Here is a 22,181-nt window from a genome sequence, read left to right as displayed (position 1 = left end):
CATCTACTTTAAGATCCAGATTCGATCTACTTTAAGATCCAGATATAATCCTCAAATGGCAAGTCATCCCACCACAAGGTCATTTACTCAACTATTTTCACAACAGCTTATCTATACTAGCCAGAAACTGGACACAACCTAAATCCCCCTCAACTAAATATCAGATAAGGAAAATTTGGTACATTTGCAAAACAAAACCATAAAATTTGTCTTCTGAACAATGTGCCTGAGAGATAGAAAGATGAACAGCATATGTGCTCACTTGTATGTGGACATTAGCTGTTAAGTAAAGGAGAAGAATGCTTCCATCTAAAGACCCAGAGAGGCTAACTAAGAAGGAGGGCTCAGGGAATGATAAATGGACCTCCCCTGGCATGCAGGCTTAGAATAGATTTTTTTTGCATGTCTTGGGAGCATAGAGGTTGGGGAATAGGAAGACTTGAGGGAGAGAGTACCAAGAGAGATGTAATTGGGCATGGTGGTGGTGGTGGTGGTGGTGGTGGTGGTGGTGGTAGTGGTGGTGGTGGTGGTAGTGGTGGTGGTGATGATGGTGATGGTGGTGGTGGTGGTGATGGTGGTGGTGGTGGTGGTGGTGGTAGTGATGGTAAAGTGAAAACTTACTGCAATAGAAACTCCCTGGAATCTACAAGGGTAACCTTAGTTAAGACTCCTAGTAATATGGACTATGGAGCCCAAATTGGCCATTTCTATAACCAAGCAAGGCTTCCAGTATTAGGAATGGGATGTCAACATAGCCACAAGATTCTAATCTACCATTTGTCCTGCCTGTAATAAGTATAGGGAGGGGAAATTCAAGAAAGAGGAGGTGGAAGGAAGTAGGACCCAGAGAGGCTGAGGACACCACAAGAACACAGTCCACAGAATCTATTAAGTAGGCCTTATAGGGTCTCACAGAGACTGAAGGAGGTAGCCCGTGTGTGTTTGACCTATATCTTCTGCACATGATAAGGTTGTATCACTTGGATTTTTGCCTGACTACTGATAGCAGGAGCCGACAGTATTTGACTCTTTGCCCTCCTTTTGAGACCTCTTTCTCTTTCTGGGTTGCCTTGTTCAGCCACAGTATGAGAGGCCTTATTTTATTTCAACTTGTTATGCCACATTCACTCAATTTCCCCTTGGGGTCTTTATCTTTCTGGAGAGTAAAGGAAAAAGGGTTGGTCTGGAGGAGAAAACATGTGAGGGGGAGGAGTACATGGACTGGGAAGAGCTGAGGGAGGGAAAACTGCAGTAATATATGAGAGAAGAAGAAAGAAAACAGAAGAAAGAGGAAGGAAGGAAGGAAGGAAGGAAGGAGAAACAAAGAACATTGAATGAAGCTATCAACAAAAAATAAAGCATTGTTAAAATGTATACTATTAAATAGTTGGCTATGCATTTCCAAGATACATATGAAAATGTAAGACTTATAAAAGTAGTGTGCCCTTTCAAATTGTGAGAATAAATATAATACAACTTTAAATTTTCTTAGGTCCTGCATTTTCCAATAAATCGGAATGGATTCCATGTGAGTTGTGTGCATGTTTCTATATTTGCATTAAAATTAAACAGAAAATACCATGCAAATGGCCTAAATCTACTCTAATATCAAGCAATAATGCTAAAGTCCTCTCTACCAATTAGCTCTCACAGTATGAACTGAAGCTCATATTTTTAAATTGTTATGCCATTTCTAAGCATTTTTCCTTTCTATTGCTATTATATGGATTTAATGGAGGCCACCCCACTGTATGAGAATGTGCCCCCTAAAACTCAAGAAAGATAATTATAAGCTATCAGTTTTTCTAAGCCCTCTACAGCTCTCAGTGGAGATATAAATTTAGAAGGGCATATGATTAACCATTACTCCTGTCTACCTCAAAGCAAAATTTGTGAGGTTTAATTGGATAATGTCTGCAAAGTGTTTCAATTCCAGGAGAAAATAATACCCAAGCATAAGGAGAAAAGATGTCAAAGTGAAATTATTCCATGCATGTAGCTTGGAGGTAGGTTTTGGCTCGACTTCCAACAGACAAAATGTGGGACACAAATATGAGTTGCTTTAAAAACCTATTGCAAATTTTATCAGCAAATACTTACAGAGCTGAAGTATTATGGAAGTACATTAGGCAGACAAAGTGGGGTGAGAAACCATATCACTCTTTGCTCTTTCCTTATCAACTGTGAGTCTATACTGCTGTCGTGCAAACCCTCAGTCCTAGTTTCCTTTGCTTGGCAAGACTTTTCAGGTTTTTCACATTTCTGTGATGCTAACGCATCACTTCAGAGTCTCCAGTCTTATCTAGAAATGTTGCCTAAATGTCAAAATGTTATTATAAACAAGGAATGAAAAACTACAAAGTATGAATGTTTAGTCTGGATGCCCGTGCATGCCAGGTGCCCACGGTGATGAGAAAAGGGTATCTGATCTCCTGAAGCGAGACTCTGCCTTTGTGAGCCATGCAACACTCTGTTAGCCATATGTGTTCCGGAACCAAATCCACATTCTCTACAACAGCGGTGGGTGCTTTCAACCCTTGAGCTGGCTCTGCAGCATCAACTTTATTTTTAAAATTAAGGTACTTAAAATTTACATTCATTTTTGTTTGCTTGTTTTGAGGTGCTCTCAGTCCCATAGAGCAGATTGAGCATCTCATTTAGCATCTGTATTTCTTTACCTCATCCTCAGTATATCTTTGTGGAGAATATTAATAGTCTTTTGCTCTTCTGGATTGTCAAGGAGAACTATCATATGGAGAAATGGTTTGAGCTCCCAAAGGAACAATTCCAACAAGAAACAAATCTCTTCTCACATCCTCTTCTCCACTTCCCACATAAAACTAGCCAGCTTAACCACCGGGAGTTAATGCTTCTAGTTACTATCCTATAATAATAAGTCCTGCATGTGATCATGTGCACAGTTCTGCAGTTGAATGTACACAGCCACCAGCACTATAGTTTAAATACTCCAGTCATCAATATTGAATTACTCTGTGGTTATGATTTCAATATTTAATCCAGTAGTAGTGCTTGTCCTGTCCTGTATTCTCCTGTGTTCCCAGTTTACCAGCTGTCTTTCTGCATTGAACATATACATTTAACTTTTAGAATTAATTGCTAGGGGAGGATCTATATGTTTTTTTCAAACAATTTTATTGAAATGTGCCAAGATACATGGGTAGCACAAATGTATGAACAGGAAAAAAAAAGAATCACACATACAGTCACTTTAAAAAGTGAAAGTTAATCCTGGGAGATACCAGTTCCCCTCCCCTCTCCAGAGTTCCAGCATTTGTTGTGGTTAAGCCTCTATTGACCTAGCATTTGAAAGGAATAAAAGGACTGCAAAAATAAAGACAAAACAAGGAAACCAACAGCATAAAGGAAAGAAACCTCTTCCTGCTCAATGGATTCTTCCTTCCCAGCAGCTAATTAGGAGGCAATGCCTGCGGTGGAGAAGCACAACTTCAGAGTGTATGGGTACGGGTCATTTGGGTTTTTCATTTGGTAATGGTTCAGGAAGTCCAAAGTCCCCAGGGCGTCACTCTTGGAGTCCCACTCCAGCAGCCCAGAAGAACTATGCTCGCTTTTGCCTGAAAATACTTTCACAGAGGTTGGCCGCTTCGCTCCCAGCTCATTGCAGATCTCAAAGAGGTTCTCCTCAGTCACTCCAGGGGAGCATTGAAGAAGTGCAGTACATTGCTAGGGTTCTGGATGCTGTTCGCAGCTGCCTGCTGTGGAGTGGAGAACCGATTTTCCATGAATCCATGAAGTCTTCGTAATTGCAGGATTCATCTTCTAGCCCATATGGCTGACCAGGCTTAATAGCTGGTTGCTTGGAGACACAGACATTCATCTTCTGCCCAAACAAGAAGTTGTTGATGTGAGCAATGGCTTGGTCCACAGCATAGCCACAGCCATCTCCACCATGGCGGCCCCTGGCTTGCTTTTCATAAATTTCACCTCCTCCACATTTCCATACAAGTAGAAGATATTGAAGACTCAACCACAGTTTATCTTACATTGATCCAAGACATAGACATAGTCTATGGGAGGGTGGGGGAGGGTGTGGGAGATGACCACACTGGAGGCCATAGCGACTTGGGCCCCGGTGGTGACCCCAATCGATATGGTTATTGCCTGTTATATTTTCTTACCCAGTTTCTTTAGCTTTTATGACTGTAGTTTGATGAGTGAATAATTACGCATGACTTGTTCATCCTGGTGTGTGGTATGTGGTTGTTTGTGTGTAGACAACTGGAGATAGTGTTTTAACCATGCTTTACCGCTCTTCTGTTATGCTAGATGACAGTGACGAACCTTTTTCGAATAGTCCCCAGGGAAAAGTCTGTGCTCTCTTGACCTCAGTGTATGCTTGTTTAATATTAACCCAAAGCTTCTATAATACACTAGAATGCTATAGATGCTGCTATGAAGTTGCCTTTTATCACTAATTTTTGTTTGTTTGTTTGTTTGTTCGTTTGTTTGTTTGTTTGTTTGAGGCAGGGTTTCTCAATGTATTCCTGGTTGTCTTAGAACTCTGTAGGCCATACTGGCCTCCAACTCAGAGTCTGCCTGCTTCTCCTAAGTGCTGGAATGAAAGACTTGTGCTATCACCTCTGAGAAGCACAATGTCTCCCTGATTCCTAAGTACCGAGATGCTGCTCTTACATTCAGTTTTTCACCTCTTTAAAGAACCTCTCTCCACTTTCATACCAAGGAACATGTTTTAATTATAAATGAATATTTTATGATGCCTTCTCTGGTCTTCCCAAACTATCCTCCATCCACTGGATTATAAAATATATTTTCTAAGTTCTAAATGCTAATTTTCATATAATCATGTTAATAAACGTGTTTATGTGTCTGTATTTGGGAGCATGGCAGTAGACAAGTCATTTAAAAACATGGACTTTTTAATATAAATATATTTGTTTTCTTTCTTCCTTTTTATATCCTGCCAGTAGTTTTTCCTCCCTCTTCTCCTCCCTGTCTTGTTCCACCTAACTCTATCCTTCCCTAAAATTCACTCCTCAATTTCTCCTCAGAAAAGTGCAGGCTCCCGTGGATATCAACCAACATTGATTTTTCTTCTCTTCAGTTCTCATCCCAGCTCCTAAAGAATAATTACATTACTGACCTAACAAACATTTTCATGTGAAAATGCAACAATTCGTAAAGAAAAATGCATAATTTTTTAACAGAAACAGCTATTTGTGTCAATACACACAGCATTGTCTGCAATGCATGGCAGTTCCAAACTTTGAAATATACAGTAAAGAGAAGCACCAAATAGAATCTAAACTCTGTACTTCACACATTTTGTCAGCTACCTGACCACTGAGCTACATCTTTAAAATCCCAAATGGTTCACTTCTCTTATTTTATTTTTTATATGCACATACTTTGGATGGTTTTAATTTTATGTATAACACTATTCATGCACAAGAAAATAACAAATCAACCCTTTACTATATTACTTAAAACTTACTTAAAACCTAAGTTTTTATGTAGAGTTACTCGATAGTGTTAAATGATTAAGGAACAAAAACTTGAACTGTTGAGTGTATAATTTAACATGATTCACTAAAGCAATTTAGCTGACCAGATTACTTCCCTCATTGAAGATTGGATGGTTCCCCTCATGCTATCACACTTGCTTTAGATGTTTATTCAAATTTAAATATAGAAAGTAAAGGATATAGAATGAAAACCAATGCAAAAATGAATATGAAGCAGTGACAAGATTATTCTGCAAAGCATCCAGCTTTCTTTGAATTTAAGGATGCTATATAAAACAGAGGAACTATAAAAACAGTTCTCATTGTATCCTGTCCTATCTTCTGACATTTTTTACTTGATATTTCCATGCAATTTCTGAGTCGCTTGTCATCATGGCCACCTGAATCACTGCTCTTTTTACAACAGTAGTAAGTCAATTTTGAGAAATTGTTACTAACATTTAACTGCAAATAGGTATCTTAAACAATTGTTATGATTCTCCTAAAATGATGAATTATGGTGTACTTTTGCTATAACTTCCTACATATTTTCTTGAGTACTGTTGTCATAGAAGGGCATTTAATATATTCCTACTATCTATAATGTAAAAATGAATTTTAAGAGGCAGATATTATACAAAGCTCTAACCTATAAATATGTCTTGGGACCTTGCTCCCACATTTATGAATGCAAATTAAATTTTAAATTATAATAGTTTATACAATTTATAGTTTTCCCACTTGTGTAATTAACTACGGAAAACTAAAAAAACTAGACTTTTTAAAGATATAGGTATAACATTTAAACAAGACACAAATGTATTAAGTATTAAGAACAGTCTGAGCTTTGGTGATAACTCTTCTGTTGTATTAGCTTCAATAAAAGGTCACCTTCACTTGACATTTCAGCATCTACACATCAGAGTCTCATATCCTGTTGATTTTCTACATATATAAGAGATACCAATGACGTTTTATGTGTATGTCAATATATCAGGCATTGCAGTGAATGAAGTTCAGAGGGAAAAAAACCTAAAAGACAATAAATAAATAAATAAATAAATGAATAAATAAATAAATAAATAAAACATGTCTATGAAAATACATGAAACTGAATCAAAGTCTACATATGAATTTATCTTTAAAATAAATATTATAAGAATGTTAATATGATAGATAATGTATAAAATATTTCTACTTTCTATAGCCCAACATTTTATGAGAACCCATCCTAGAAATAATCCAATTCTTGGCAGAAATTCAAATAGACTGTTAAATTTCTAGAGTTTAGATAATGAATTTTCCACTGTCTTTCTCTTCATAACTCTATAGGGTCACAGTTTAACTAGTTGATCTATGACTGAAGAAGGATCAAGTATTCCCTGTCACAAGAAGAGAGTTTTCAGAAGACTTAAATTTTTTTCTTTGTTGTCATGGACCAGTTTCACAGCAACCTGTTATTCATATCCTCAGATACACTTATGAGACTGCCTGTACAGTAAGTTCTGCTTGGGCTCTTTAAAATGGTCCTAACTTTATTAATGAGCTCATTGCTCATTAATACAGGTTTTAAATCTACATGTTGACATTTGCTCACTCCCTAATTGGGGTTTTCGAATTACAACTGGGTTCCAAAAGTTGTAGAGTTTAAGAAGTCCTATTTAGGCTGTTGATGATAGCTTTCATAGAGAAAGAGAGAGAGAGAGAGAGAGAGAGAGAGAGAGAGAGAGAGAGAGAGAGAGAGAGAGGAGGAGGAGGAGGAGGAGGAGGAGGAGGAGGAAGGAAGGAAGGAAGGAAGGAAGGAAGAAGGACAGAAAAAGACAGAAAAAAATTCATTTTATAAACTCTTTTCTAGTTAATTCTTATTCCACTAAAATTTCTTACTTTTAAATTTACTAATTTTATGACGATTTATAATTTCATTTTAATTCTTATAATTTGGAGAGTCTTATCAATTGAAGGTAAGAATTACACTATAGCAAGAAAGGAGTGAGAAAAATGTACTTCAATCTGGTGTGTGTGTGTGTGTGTATGTGTGTGTGTGTGTGTGTGTGTGTATGTGTATGTATGTGTGCAGGCACACACACATTAGAGACAGAAGTGTGGGGTCATGGGAACCAATACTCCAGATTTCCAGGTGCTTTAAGATGTCAGATAGAAAGAGACACTTACTGAAATATAATTCTAATAGTCTCTGTTGCGTTTTCTTATTAAAAACAATGAACCACAGAAGACTTAGAAGATTTATCTTTGTTAAAAACTACATTTATCTTGGTCTTTTAATAAGACCTTTTATTGATAAAAGGTTAAAAATCTTTTTAATCTAGACAGTGTCTCCAGAAAATATAGATACCATTTTTCCAAAAGTAGGTTTGCCTCATGTTGATTTTGTGTTTCCATAATTATGTACTAAGAAAGCAAACCCAGAAATTCCTTATTTCATAATATTAATATGGCTGTCTAATTCACTTATTCAGTTTTGAATAGAATCACAACTCTTGTCTGATATTATAAGGGTAATGAAGCTTTGCTCCTATAACTGACTCTAAAACTTCTCAGAAGCTCTTGTAATCTAAACGTTTTTTTCTCTTTGTAGAAAATAAGTGGTGCTGCTTGCATATCTTACATGTATATCTGCTCAGCATTACAAGAGCTGCATGGCAAACTCATGTTGACAGAAGGGAGATCTGGCTTTACTTACTTGAGCCTGCACAACACAAATACTGTCACTGCCAAGATGCTGCTTCTAGAAACAGTGATTCATGGGGAATGACTGTGTAATTCCTGCTGTTTCATTTTGTAAGCAACACGTCTCCTTTTGCAGAACATTGATCCCCTGTATGTAATGCTTCTGCATTTTAAGGGAAATTTGCACTCCTCCACTTTTACATCAATGGTTGCAGAATAAAGTCATTCAGCTTTATCAACAACAAAACTTTTCTATAGGTTCTCTACATTCCTTCCTGATGTTTGGAAGCTGGGGACTGAGCAATGAAAATACTCCACAGTTCTTTGGATTTAGAAGTATGCTATTAAAAAAATCAAAACAATAATAAATACAAGTTTCAACTGAACACATGTTTAAGATTTTCAACAGAGATTACACAGCCTGTGTACAAAATCAAGTTGGTCAATATGATGAATATCATGCATACTGTTCCTTTAGACCGCATTGACTTGTTTTGTCAATATATTGGTATCAGAGAACACTTTGCATTTGCAGTTAGCATGGTCAGTCCCCTCACTTTAGCAAATCCGAAGATACTGAGGAGTTGAATTCCAGTAAATCTGAGCCATTTAAACAAAATGAGTATTCTACTTCATTTCTGGCTTTGGTGTATAAGAACAAAGAACTCCAGTCATTGGAAGTGAGTTGAACAAATTTCAGAACCATTTCCAGGTGAAGAATAGGTAGGTTTCCAGAACACATGTCTGACTATAAAATGCTCAAAACAGCCTTGAAATAAATAGAACTTTTCTTCTAGATTCAACAAAGGTAGGTGTTTTCAAATTAATCTATAATTTTATGAATTATGATGATGCAGTAGAACATTTTGAAAGGAATAAGAGCGAGACTCAGAGGGTTTTTTATTTATTTAATAAGTCCAGATTTTAACAATTAGTTGGTGCTATGCTAAAGGAACGTATCTTATAGTACAAATATCATTAAAGAATGTGACTATATAATCTTGACATGCACATGTATATAGTCATAACAATAACAATTATGCAATATGTTTTTTTAATTTCTCCAAAAATCTATCAAATTTTAAAACACCCTAATCCCCAACTCACTAAATCCAGACAGCTCAAAGGAATCATATTGAAAGGTAGTATGAAAACATTATTAATGTCATCACTAAAAGAATATTCTAGAATCCAGGGAAAGGTACTAATTATAGACATTTTCTTTTAATGAGATAAATCATGTGTCCTCACTAGGTTTTGGGTGTCCACGTTAGGCTTTGTCATCTTGACACAAAATTAGAGTCATCTAGAAGAACAGAAACTTATTTGAAATTGTGACTATGAGACTGAATTAGATATTTCTCTGGAGCATTTACATTAATTATGATTGATGTGGGAAAGTTCATCCCTTTGCAGGCAGTGCCATGGGAGGTAAGTCAGAAACAACATTCCACTGTGGTTCTTACCCTGTTACATTCCATGATGGACTGGGATTAAGCAATGTAAACAAAATCAACCCTCTCCTCAATCTAGGTGCTTTTGGACATAATATTTAGGACAGAAACACAAAGCAAACTAGGACAGTATGACTCTAACAATTCATCTGCTACATAATCAGAGACAAGGGCTATTAAGGTAGCTCAGTGACACAGTTCCAATGACTGATCCCTAAGTTTGACTGCCTGGTTTCAATCGCTGAACAGAACTGTATCCTATGTAAACAGCAATAGACACCAAATAACACAGGTAAAAGCTATGTATCCTGGCATTGTATGTCAGATTGGAAGGTTAGAAACTCTTCATCTATTAAAAGGTATTTACTGTTGAATACTGAAAACAACAACAACAACAACAACAACAACAACAACAACAACTGTATAATAGCTTTAAGAATAAACTGGACATTCAAAATATGATCACATATTCATGTTTTTTTTAAAAAATAATCCCTTGAATACACAAAATAGATCAACACAGTGAATAATTAGTCTACCAGAGAAGTGTGCTTAGAAACCATTGAAGAATAATTGCTAAGCTTGTTTGGAATTTCAGTCAGACATGCATCACCTTTTGAGCATTACATATTAAAATAACGTAAGAATCACCACATATTAAAACCAACAACCCACTATATTGTAAAGTCAAGTACTAGTCCTTGTAGAAGAACATTTTTATCCTGTTCAATGGGAAAAAACCAACTACACAATGGTATTTTATGAGAAGCTTTTGGCAAATATGAGTTTCAGTAACCCAAGGTAAACGACATGAGAAACAATGGTCTGCCTGCCTGTGCTGGCATCCTGAAGCAATGATTTGAGGAACAACACTGTGTACAATTTAACCTGCTGTCAATCCTTGTCCATTTACGTGGGGAATCCTTAAAGCTCATGCATTGCTCCTTATGTAATACATTGTCTTTATATTGTCTATATAGGATGCCAGCCTTTTAAACAATTTACTCTGTTTATGGTAACTCAGAGGTTGGGATGGTAACAATGAAACATTGAACACATTGATTCTCTGGTGTGTTTCACATGGGGCTGAGAAGTAATTTAAATAGAATTGTTCATTTTAAAGGTGAGTATTATTGAAAAGATCTAGAGAAGTTGCTTTTGCTGAACAAGTGGAAGCTACAAAAGATGACCTCACTGGAGTCACCAGAGCTCACCATCTCTTTCTGGCAGGATTCTGTTGGCTTCCTTCATCAGATTCTCAATGGGACATTTAAACCTTAAGTGGTCACATGAACATGCTGGACAGGATGTATTTACATCATTTTCATCAAGAAGAAGAAAATGCTTAAACGTTTATGAGGACTTTTCTTGGTAAAATTAAGTCAAGGATGTATGTTAACTATGGAATTTTAAAATTTTGCTGTGTTTTTAATGATATCAAGTACTCGAAAAGTAAAACAGTAGTTTCACCTTGAGCTTGTTATAAGGACAGTGTTAGGGTGCTTCATAGGACTGAATTTGTAGATATGAGTAGTATGTGTTTCCTAGTCTTATGTTTGCATCATGACTTTCTAGTAAAATGCCATTGTGTGTAAACAATATCACAACCACATAACTCTGGCTGTTAGCCCTCAAAGAAACAGGGGAGCAAAGGTGTCTTGACATCACTCTGTAGCTTCTTTGTGAACTGCTTTTGTTTTATACAAGGATATGAAGAAAAAAATAGATGCAGAGTAGCAACTACAAACAATGCCAGCAGAAACTAAAGAGCATTCTGTGAGATGTGGATGGGCTTAGGATTGTTGTTTGTTACTTGCCAGCTCAGAAATGAGAGGAGTGTAGAGGAGCGAGAGTATAGCACACACTCATAGATCGTAGCAAATCCAGCTTATATAAATATTAAAAGCAGAACTTTGAGGGTCGCAAAAATGGGGGAAAAGTCTACTGATTTTAAGATTATTAGCTAATTCATTCTTGACTCAAACAAATAAAATAACAAGCCAAAACAAAAAACAGAAAATGAGTAAAGAAGTACTGTGTTCAAAATGAGAAAGTAAGAAAAAACCCCATGTTCAGCTGAAGTACATCTACAGGTGTTAGTGTCTCATAAGGACAATCTGGAAGGCTTCTTTAAGATTTTCACATGCCAAAATTAGAGAAAATATCTCTCAAAACATTCACACGATGGACAATCTGTGAATGGTCATTAAGTGAGCAGAGGCAAATTTATAGAAATGGTAGGCATTCCTGTCTCAGGCTCTGGTACCTAGCTCACACATGTGTTCCATGCTTCCATGCCTAGCAAAAGCTTTCAAGTCATAATATAAAGCCATTTCAATTTGCTTACAGTGAAACACTAGTCTACAAGCTTTTCCTCCAGTGATTACTCTTGAGTGATGACTATGCAGTCTAGATTTCTTTATCTGAGGGACTGTGCTATGTCACTGGTCTTCTTTGTAAAATACAAATCCACTGTGTAAAACCTCGGAGTGAAACCAAATTTAAAGTTAAAAAATAGGACTTAGGAAAAGTATTTTGCTGAGACAAATTCTATGTAAAATCTATGTGGTATCTCTGGCTGGGATTCCATCATCTTTAAAGGGCTAGGAATATGGGCTTGTTCCACCATGCCCAGTTAAGAGTAAATAGATTGTGGAAACATATCAGGATTCTAAAGCAGGTTGTGATGAAACGTTCATAGTGAAATGAAGCAGCAAAATAAGAAGAAATGATCAGGAGTAGCTTGACCAGAGCTCCATCTTTTTCAGAATTCTATAGTCTAGTCGCTTACAGCTATAGTTCTTGATGGCTTTCACTTGTATACATAACTACGATATGGTAATGGAGGAGACACTCTGTTCCTGGTCTCATGGCTTGTATACATGTTCATTTGTATACATGGTTACCACATGTCAATGGAGAAGACACCACTCTCAGTTTCTGTTTGATTCCTCATACCTTTCATTAGAAGGCTGCTTAAGGAGTATCTGTGGGACAGAGACTCATAATTCTGAGCAGCTACCACAGAAGGCAAAAAGCAACATGAACATAGTTAACTAGAACTCTGGATATTCTAAACAAAAACAGCAAATACATACACCAGTCTATGACAGTCATACTTACTCAAACACATACATTTCACATTTCACACATACATCTGAATGAAATGTAGGAGGAACAACAAACTTTAGAAAACAAAATGCATTTTTCCTTCTTAACATTGTTTTTTTTTTTATTTCAAAGAATTTGCACACTGGAATTTCATGTCATGAAAGGGAGGAATTAACTAGTACTATAGAGGTTTAACATTGAAAAGGACAATTTGCAGCTAGTTCAAGATGCAAAATATCTAGGTTAGCTATATATTTTTTATATTCCAAAACAAGTCTAAAGTTTAGTTTTAAAAAGAGGAAGTTTTTTAAATGCATGTTATGAGTAAAACGAATTTCCTTGAACTTACTTGTAAAACTTAAGGGGAAATGGCATAAAGTTGTGTTCTGAGTTCTTGATATTCATATGCTGTTATTATTGATAAAAATAACAAATGGAAGCTGCTCCTAAAACCTATCAATGACAGCACAAGCATTGTTAGATAAGCTATGATGCTCTGATTTCTGAAAGCTTTTCAAAGGAAATATCCCAAATATTTATTTATCCATATCTATGCATGTGTGTTTAAAATCTACTTTAACTGAATGTCTTGATTCCTGTGGTTTCTACTTCTGTCTGAGATGAAAGTGTCTTGAAAGTAAAGTCTCCATAGACTGACTGAAAGTCTTACGGCTTTCATGGAAGTGCAGTTTTCTCCTCCCATTTTAGGACTTCAGGAGGGGTTCATGATGTTTTCCAAAGGGAGAGGAGATAAACAGGGCCTGGTCCATCCATTGACAACAACTGTCAAACCCTCTTTCAATAAAATGTCCTTGTGTCTTCTGTAGTACATTTCATCCAGAATATTTAGTCTGAAAGTTAAGAGGAAGAAGTGTTTGGAAGAAAGGAAGTCACACACAAGTGGGGGTATGTGCTTCAAAAAGAAGTATAGGGAAAGGAACCTTGCCCAGAGTAAGAGCAGGAACACCCCAAGGGAAAGTAAAGAATGGGTTGGCTCAGCATTAGCCACATGGACTCTTTTGATGGCCCTCAAGTTATATCTTACATGGATGTAAGAACTTGCAGGTTCTTGGCTGGAAAGCAAGAAAAGGCTGTGTTGGATCACATGAGGATGGCAAATTCATCAACCAGATTCTAGGCCTGGGAGTTCCTTTCCCTCTCTCTTGTCCCCAGGACTTTTTCTGCCCTTTCTATATTACCTCTAAATGATAATAGTCATCAAATACAAGATCCTTGAACTGAATCTTCTTTATAACATTCATGAAACTTTCAGTATTTGGTTTGTTTTTGTTCTGAATTTGCTTTAATCAGTGTTTTTTCCCTACGAAATTCCTGATGAAATTTTAAATAAAAATAAAACGCATCAAGCCACAGTTTGAATGTGGCATAAGTAAATATAAAGCAAAGAAAAGTAGTACTAATTTCTAAAAATTTCCATTCTGGAAAAAATGATGTAAATAAAGAAATAGCTCAAGTGAAATCATTTTACTCCAACAGAAAAAAATGACTAAAAAGCAGATGATATTAAAATTGTTTGTACATCTGCATAATGTGATTTCTATTATGAAAATAGGCAACTTTATATTACCTAGCAAACTTAATAGTGACAAAAGCACGTTTTGGCACTGGATTATGTCACTGTTTGCCTTTGTATTATTAAATATGACTTTTATTATTTTCAAGTTGAAATGAAATCAGAAGCTTTGCAAAAGCCTAACCCTAGGTGACATATTACAGACAATCAGTGTCTAGGGAGTGAGAAACAATCAGGTTTCCTTGGAGACAAATGCTTTGGTTATTGAATCCTAATTGGTAAGCTCTAAGCACATGTCTATTTAAGGAAGATTAACTCAGGGTATGGGATTTATGTATGGGTATGTCAAAAAAACTTAAAGACAAACGCCATCCATTTGGGAGGTAAATGAAGAGTTCCCACAGGAGTAGTTAGAAGTGGGGAAAGAAGAGTAGAAATATTATAAAAACAGTACCCACGTATGAAAGTTTTAAGATGTTAAGTAAAATATAACATGTTCATTCCATAGTCCTCAATGTTCATTTGCAGGTTTGTAGCTGTGTAAATGGAGGCATAGTCTGACAATATTGGAAACAGACCGAGAAAGGTCGTCTTAGTCAGTATTCTATTGCTGTGAAGAGATACCAGGACCTAAACTACTCACTTTAAAAAAAAAATGGGTACTTGCCTACAGCGTGAGAGAACAAATCTACTACCATCATGGCCAAAAGCACAGTGGCAGGCAGACATGGTGCTAGAGAAGTAGCTGAGACTTCTACATGTGGATTTTCAGGCAGAGAGTAAAACTGGGATTGGAATGAGCCTTTGAAGCCTTAAAACCCACTTCCAGTGATACATTTCTTCCAACAAGGCCACACCCACCTTTTTTTTTTAAGATTTATTTTATTTATATGAATACACTATAGCTGTCTTCAGACACACCAGAAGAGGGATGGTTGTGAGCCACCATGTGGTTGCTGGGAATTGAACACAAGACCTCTGGAAGAGCAGGTCGGTGCTTTTAACCACTGAGCCATCTCTCCAGCCCAATTGTTTTTTTTAAAGATTTATTTATTTATTATATATAAGTACACTGTAGCTGTCCTCAGACACACCAGAAGAGAGCATCAAATCTCATTACAGATGGTTGTGAGCCACCATGTGGTTGCTGGGATTTGAACTTAGGACCTCCAGAAGAGCAGTCAGTGCTCTTAACCAGTGAGCCATCTCTCCAGCGGCCACACCCACCCTTAATCCTCAGCCCACTCCCCGTTGACTAAGCATTCATGTATATGAGCATATGGAAGCCATTCCTACTCAAAACAGCACAGATGAGCAGATGAGGAAGGATGAAGAGTGGGAAAAGAAAGAGAAAAGGAAACTGAACAGGGAGGGGTTAAAAGGTTCAGCCTAGGCTAGCTGGGGTGTGGGAGAGGAGGTAGACACCTAACAAATCATGTTTGCACATGTCATATGAGCCTTACGAAACCAACTGAACAGCTTGATTTTTGTCCTATTTGTAGCTAAAAGCGCTTTGTGTTACAGTTTATCTTGATTCCTAAACTAAACTTATTTTGGTGTGTACATGTGTAGGTGTCAACAGGGAGTGAGCAAGGAAATATCCACAGTTCAAAGCACAACATTAGAACGTCATAAAGTTCGAGCTGCGTTTTCACACTGAAATTTCCACTGAACAGAAGCCTTCTTTCCATATATGTCTTCTCGTGCGAACATCCTATTTTTCAAATATAGTTTTCAGAGTGAAACAAATTTGATAGAAGTGAGTATTTAGTTCCATAAGCATAAAACTGTCCATTAACACCTGTGGCATGTTACCAATTGATATTATCTATGTTTTTATTTGACTAAATTATTTTTTCATTATAAACCTAAGTTTGGAATTGATCATAATGGACAAATAATAGCTAAGAAATATTTACACTAGAATTGTAAAGATTATGGCCATATGCTTCCACATATCAGAGGAATCATTAACAAACAAACGTTCTTAATAGTTTTGAGTAAATTTTATTCATTTACTAAAAGACGTCACTGCTTGCATACATCAAAAGCATTTACACATCTACAAAGCCTTAAGCAGTCAATGAGTCCCCTGCCTTCACAACACACACACACACACACACACACACACACACACACACACACACACACACGTGTATGCCTCTCCAATCCTGATTAGAGAACCCAATGGAGAACTCTGATGTCTTCACTTTTCTTCAGGTACTATATTCTTACAACTGGAAGACTTCTGAGTTACCAGCATCAACTCAACTTCTCTAGAAACCATGCACTGAATGATTCAGCTAAGCAGTGGTTCTATGTATTGCGGTTTCTGTTTGTTTTTTATTTCATAGAAATAGAATATGGCTATGTGTAACAGGACCAGCGGGGCTGCCTCTATGTAAATGCTGGGGGGCCACAAAGCCACAAAACGAGAAAGACGAATAAGTCCATTGACCACGTTGGGACGCTGCTTGTGCCCTGGACAACTCCGCGTCCCTGACCCTACCTGCCCTTGGTGTTTGGGGGCAAGTGGCACAGAATCAAGGACACAGACTCTGGGAGAAAGTGAGAAATGCTGCAGCAAACTCATCTGAGCACTGCTGCACGCTCCTTTAGTATCTTCCACTCACGCACTTATTGGTCCTAAGAAAGTATCTCTTCAAAACAGCAGTTCCTGGTTGGCTAGCACGGTTTGCACCAGCAATCCTTGTTCTATCAGGCAGTCCTCAATTAGGTCCTCCTGCAGAAGATGCTTTGAGGCTTCATGGCCTCCAGCGTTTATATTGAGGCAGCCCCACCCTTCCTGCTATAGTAATGTGATGTTCTTTTGTTCCTTTGCTCTTTTTTCCCCTTCACTATTATCTCTAAATGACTTTTTTAAACAGAGCATCCTTAATTGCTTCAGAGTGCTGTGTTTATGCTGGCACATCTGTGCTTGATAAGATTTTACTTTGGAATTTATAAAGCTTATAAAATTGAAATATTATTCTTGCCAAAACTTTTTCTAATATTATTTCTTCTGAAACGTTAATAAAATAAGTTTAGACATAGTCAAAAACTTACACAATCATACCTACTCTCAATTTTTTTAAAGTATTTATTTTTAATTTAAGCAATGACAATATTTAGCAAAATATGTTACTTTTCTGTTGAATAAAACTGTCAGGAAACAAATTGAAATTACTGTAAACATGTCCTTGGTATAAAATTTACATTATCTCTGAAGATTGTTAGAGTTTAGTTTTTATTTTCTTCCTTTCTTCCTTCTTTCCTTCTTTAAATTGTGTGTGTAAGTATGATTGTATGCTTGTGTGTGTGTGTGTGTGTGTGTGTGTGTGTGTGTGTGTGTGTGTGTGGTCTCTGTGTGCCTGTGTCTGTATGTGTGTTTGTATGTGTGTGGGTGTGTGTAGAGGGGATCTGTGTCTGTGTGTTTGTGTGCGCACAAGCTGCCACAACTACTTGGAGGCCAAGGGACAACTTGTAGAAGCCAATTCACTTCATCCATGTATATATTCTCAGATATATAAATAAATTTATTTCAGTAACTGCTATCTGGATGTGCAGGTGGTGTATGGAGGAGGTCTGAGTCCTGTAAACTCTCACATAGTTAGCTGGCCTTAAAGGGTGAGTTGTATAAACAGAAAGATCAAACAAGACAAAAAGCCATTAAAAAATGGGTAATGCTTTTCTTCATTTTCACATGGGGCTCACATTTAAGATATTTGTTTTTGAAACTTGAAGCAACGTTCAGCATTCATCTTAACTGGAATTTTAATGGTTATTCATTTTTAATGATAAATATTTTTCTCTGTATCCACAGCAACTGTAAAAGAATCACAGTTTGCACTACCTATTCTGTAAAGGCAATTTGATTACACTGGATTCAGTGCATTATAGTTATTTTTTATAGTAATGTGTATATGTTGTGAGTCATAATATACTTATAAAAGATTTATAGTAGGAAATTAGTTCTTTGATAATCAGAATAATTTTCCTGAATTTCTTTTGCAAACTACATTCATGTACTTTGCTTATTTTTACTTAAAATATTATAATTTGTATCAATATGTATATAAAATTGCTAACATTTTAAATAATATAATTGTTTAAAGGTTTTTAATAATCTCTCCAGTATTTTAATGTTTAAGTACTGTGTATATTACTTTATATTTACTTTATATGCATTTATGATAAACTTATGGATTTGTAGTATTTTCACCTGGAAATAGAAGAATCCCTGTTTTGGGGGTGACTGACATTTCTTTTTCTATTAATTTATTTATTCACCTTATTCTATTATCATCTCCTCTTCTCCTCCCACTGTCCCCTCACATTGACTCTCTCCCCATCCCCTTCCTCTTTGCCTACACCCCAACATATCAAGTCACTTCTGGATTAGGTGCATCCTCTCCTTCTGAGGCGACAGATGTGGCTCAGCTAGGGGAATGGGATCCACAGACAGGCAGCAGATCCAGGGACAGCCCCACCTTTAGTTTTTGGGAGGACCTGTATGAAGACCCAACAGCACTTCTGCCACATATGTACAGAAGGTCAGTGGCCATCTCATGCTCTCTCTTTGCTTGTGGTTCAGACTCTGGTAGTCCCCAAGGGTCCAAGTTAGTTAACTCTGTTGTTCTTTCTATGGTGTCCCTTTCCTTGTCAGGTCCCTCAGTCCTTGCCCCAACTCTTCCACAAGAAACCCAGAGCTAGATCTAATGCTGGACTTTGGGTCTCTATCATATCTGTTTGGGTTAACTTCTGGATGGTGACTCTCAGAGGACCGTCATGCTACTCTCCTATCTGCAAGCATGAAAGAGTATCATCAATAGTGTCAGGGTTGTGTGGTATGGTGTTCTGCCTCTCTTCTCTGGTGGTGTCTGGGTACTGACACTTCACAAGCTCAGAGAAGGCAGAGCAGGGGCTAGACTAGGGAGCCCACAGCCAATGTTTCCCGGTGGGGTATTAGAGGTCATCACATGACTGACGAGAAGGGGAAACATCAGGGTCTAAGACAAATGCTGTGGTTCCAGGTCTCCTCTCAGGGTATTCAGATGCTTCTGGTAATATGGCGGGAGAGGAAGTCAAGAACAGGATGAGAAGGTGGGGTCCACAGTCCACTTTCCCTTCCAGGCATCTGTACTCCAGGCAGTAAGGGGGATGCAGAGCCCTGGATGAGTGGGATCTTATCTGACTGGGAGTTAGTGCCAAGTACCAGAGGGGCAGGAGAAGGGTAAAGCCTTCTTTGGGAGTCCTAGGTGCTCCTCCTTTGGTAAAGGCCTGCCCCGTGGTGATAGTTGATGAAGCAACTCTCTGAGACAATCCTTGTCTGTTCATATTGTTTTACTGTGGGTACATGTGAGAGTGTACAATTTATTCAGGGATTATAAACTTCTGGAGGAAGGGTGTGTGAATACCCAGAAAGGGAAGATCATTTTCTGAAGGTGTAGGATATGAAAATGAGTCCTTAACATGGGGAAACATTTCAGGAATCTCTGGTGCTTGCTGAACAAGTTCTTATTAGGAGCAAGGAAGTTGAACCTGTAATCTTAACCAAGGCTACCTGACATTCTGTAGGTAGAGGTGTGGGCTCTTATGAAACCCCCAGACAAGGTAAGAGAAGGAGAAGCCATGCTAAAGAAGGGAGTCCTCCATATAGTGCCAAACCTCAGAAGACTATCTGGTCAATGGTAGACTTTGACTTTGATTAGAAGAGTTTTTCCACAGTATTGGTTCTTGCCCATGGGGTGGGTCTCAATTTTCACCACTCAACAGTTGGCCATTCCCTTCATCTCTGCTCTATCTTCATTCTTGCACATCTTGTAGGCAGGACACATTTTGGGCAGAAGGTTTTGTGGGTGGGATGTTATCCTTATATCACTTCTGGGAGTTATGCTTGGTTATAGAAAGTGCCCCTTTAGTATCTGTATCTCCCACTGCTAGGATTCTCAGCTATGGGTCACCCCATAGACCCTCTGGGGCCTCTCCCCATCCCAGGTCTCTGGTTCATCCTAGAGATGCCCCTTGCCATTGCAATGAGGCTAACTACACTCAAGAAAACACAAGAAATTTATAATTTCACACCATTAAAATTAGAAGAAAAGACACACACACACACACACACTACTAACACCAACATTAAAATAACAGGAATTAATAGTCATTGGTCATTAAGTTGTCTATTCACAGCAGTAAAACCCTAAGACACCATTTATGGTGTTCAAAAATTTTGCTGACTATAGTAGTTTAGGCTGACATCCATGGTCTCTATGGTCAGGAAGACATCTTCCCAGTCCCTTGTAGGTTTTATAGTCTCTGTTGATAAGTCATGTATAATTCTAATAAATGTCCCTTTATATATTACTTGGCCATTTGCCCTTGCAATTTATTTATTTTTAATTCTCTACATTTAGTGCTTTGAATAGTATATGGCTAGAGGATTTTCTTTTTCAGTCTATTTGGTGTTCAGTAAGGAGATTTTTTTTTAATGTTTATACACGTTTTTTTTTTTCTTTAGGTTAGGGGAATTTTCTTCTGTGACTTTGGTGAAGAAGTTTTCTGGACCTTTAAGCTGTAAATCTTCTTCTATTTCCATTATTCTTAGGTTTAGACTTTTCATAGTGTGTCAATTTTCCTAGATATGCTGGATCACGAACTTTTTAGATTTTGCATTTTATTTGACAGATTTATAACTTTCTTCCACTGTATGTTCTATGCCTGAGATTCTCTTCCATCTCAGGTTTTCTGTTGGTGATGCTTGGGTCAGTATTTCTTCTTTCTTTCCAAGGTTTCATTCCACAGGATTGCCTCATATTGTGTTTTCTAGATTGCATCTATTTCCATTTGAAGTTCTTGAATGGTTCTATTCATATCCTTCATCTATTTAATTGCATTGTCCTATATTTTTATATATTCATTCATTTCCTTTTTAAAGGCCTCTACCAGTTTGAATGCATTTTCCTGTATTTCTTTAAGGGAATTAATAATTTCCTCTTTACAGGCCTTTATCATCTTTATAAGATTGTCTTTAAGGTCATTTACTTGTGCTTCAGTTTTGATATGATATCCAGGGCATAGGATAGCAGGATTGCTGGTGTTACTTTATTTCTCTGTCTCTTGTAGATTGGGTTCTTATGGTGTCCTTGTTATTTTCCCTGGTGTTGCCAGGATAATCCTGATACCAGTAGAACTACTCAAGGATGTAGGAAGAGGCATGGGCCAGACCTTGGAGGTCATGGGGCACTACTCTGCTGGTTGTGCCTCAGGAAGCTCCGACGGGCAGGGGATTAGTGAAATAATGGTACAAGGTGGTTGTTGGCCCCTGCAGACCTCCATGGAAACAGAATGCTTGTAGGATCCTCCAAATCTCATCAGGACAGAATGCAATCCCAGAGCCAGACAATCTAAAAGACACTTCTTAAATACTGTATTTCGCAGTCAATGAACACATAAATCTGTATCTTACTTTGGTCTTTGCGTCATAGCAATTTTGGGATGTTCGCCCATTTACAGATATCATTGTCTGGTTGCACTGTGTCTGGTTCCTACATAGATTTTATGGCTCCTTCTTATTGTCAGTTTGCGTCCTTCTCTGAGGACTTTCTACTCAACCATTGGTATTGGCGGAACCCTTTGTGTGCATAGTTTTCTCATTTGTTTATGAGTGAATAAAATTATTTTCAGCCGGGATACTTGCATTTATTTTTATTGTACATTGGAGATTCACTTGACCCACTCTAGTAGCTCAGTGGATATTTGTCAACTAATGTAATGAGCTGAGAAAAATCAAAACAAAGCAAAAGTATGCAGGGATTACTCATACGCTTGGCTAAACTTGAGGAGGAGTGATATGAGTGATCAGAATTTGACAGCCAGTATGACACCAGCAGCATG

The 22,181-nt window shown here is 37.4% G+C and overlaps 1 pseudogene; it reads right to left on the bottom strand.

Moving 5' to 3' along the window:
• Positions 1-3,432: 3,432 nt before the first annotated feature.
• Positions 3,433-19,625, bottom strand: LOC116907215 (annotated as a pseudogene).
• Positions 19,626-22,181: the final 2,556 nt, after the last annotated feature.

The sequence above is a fragment of the Rattus rattus genome, chromosome 8 (assembly GCF_011064425.1).
Source record: "Rattus rattus isolate New Zealand chromosome 8, Rrattus_CSIRO_v1, whole genome shotgun sequence".
Lineage (NCBI taxonomy): Eukaryota > Metazoa > Chordata > Mammalia > Rodentia > Muridae > Rattus > Rattus rattus.
Note: the sequence above shows the minus strand (reverse complement) of the source record. Positions and strands in the feature narration are given on the sequence as shown.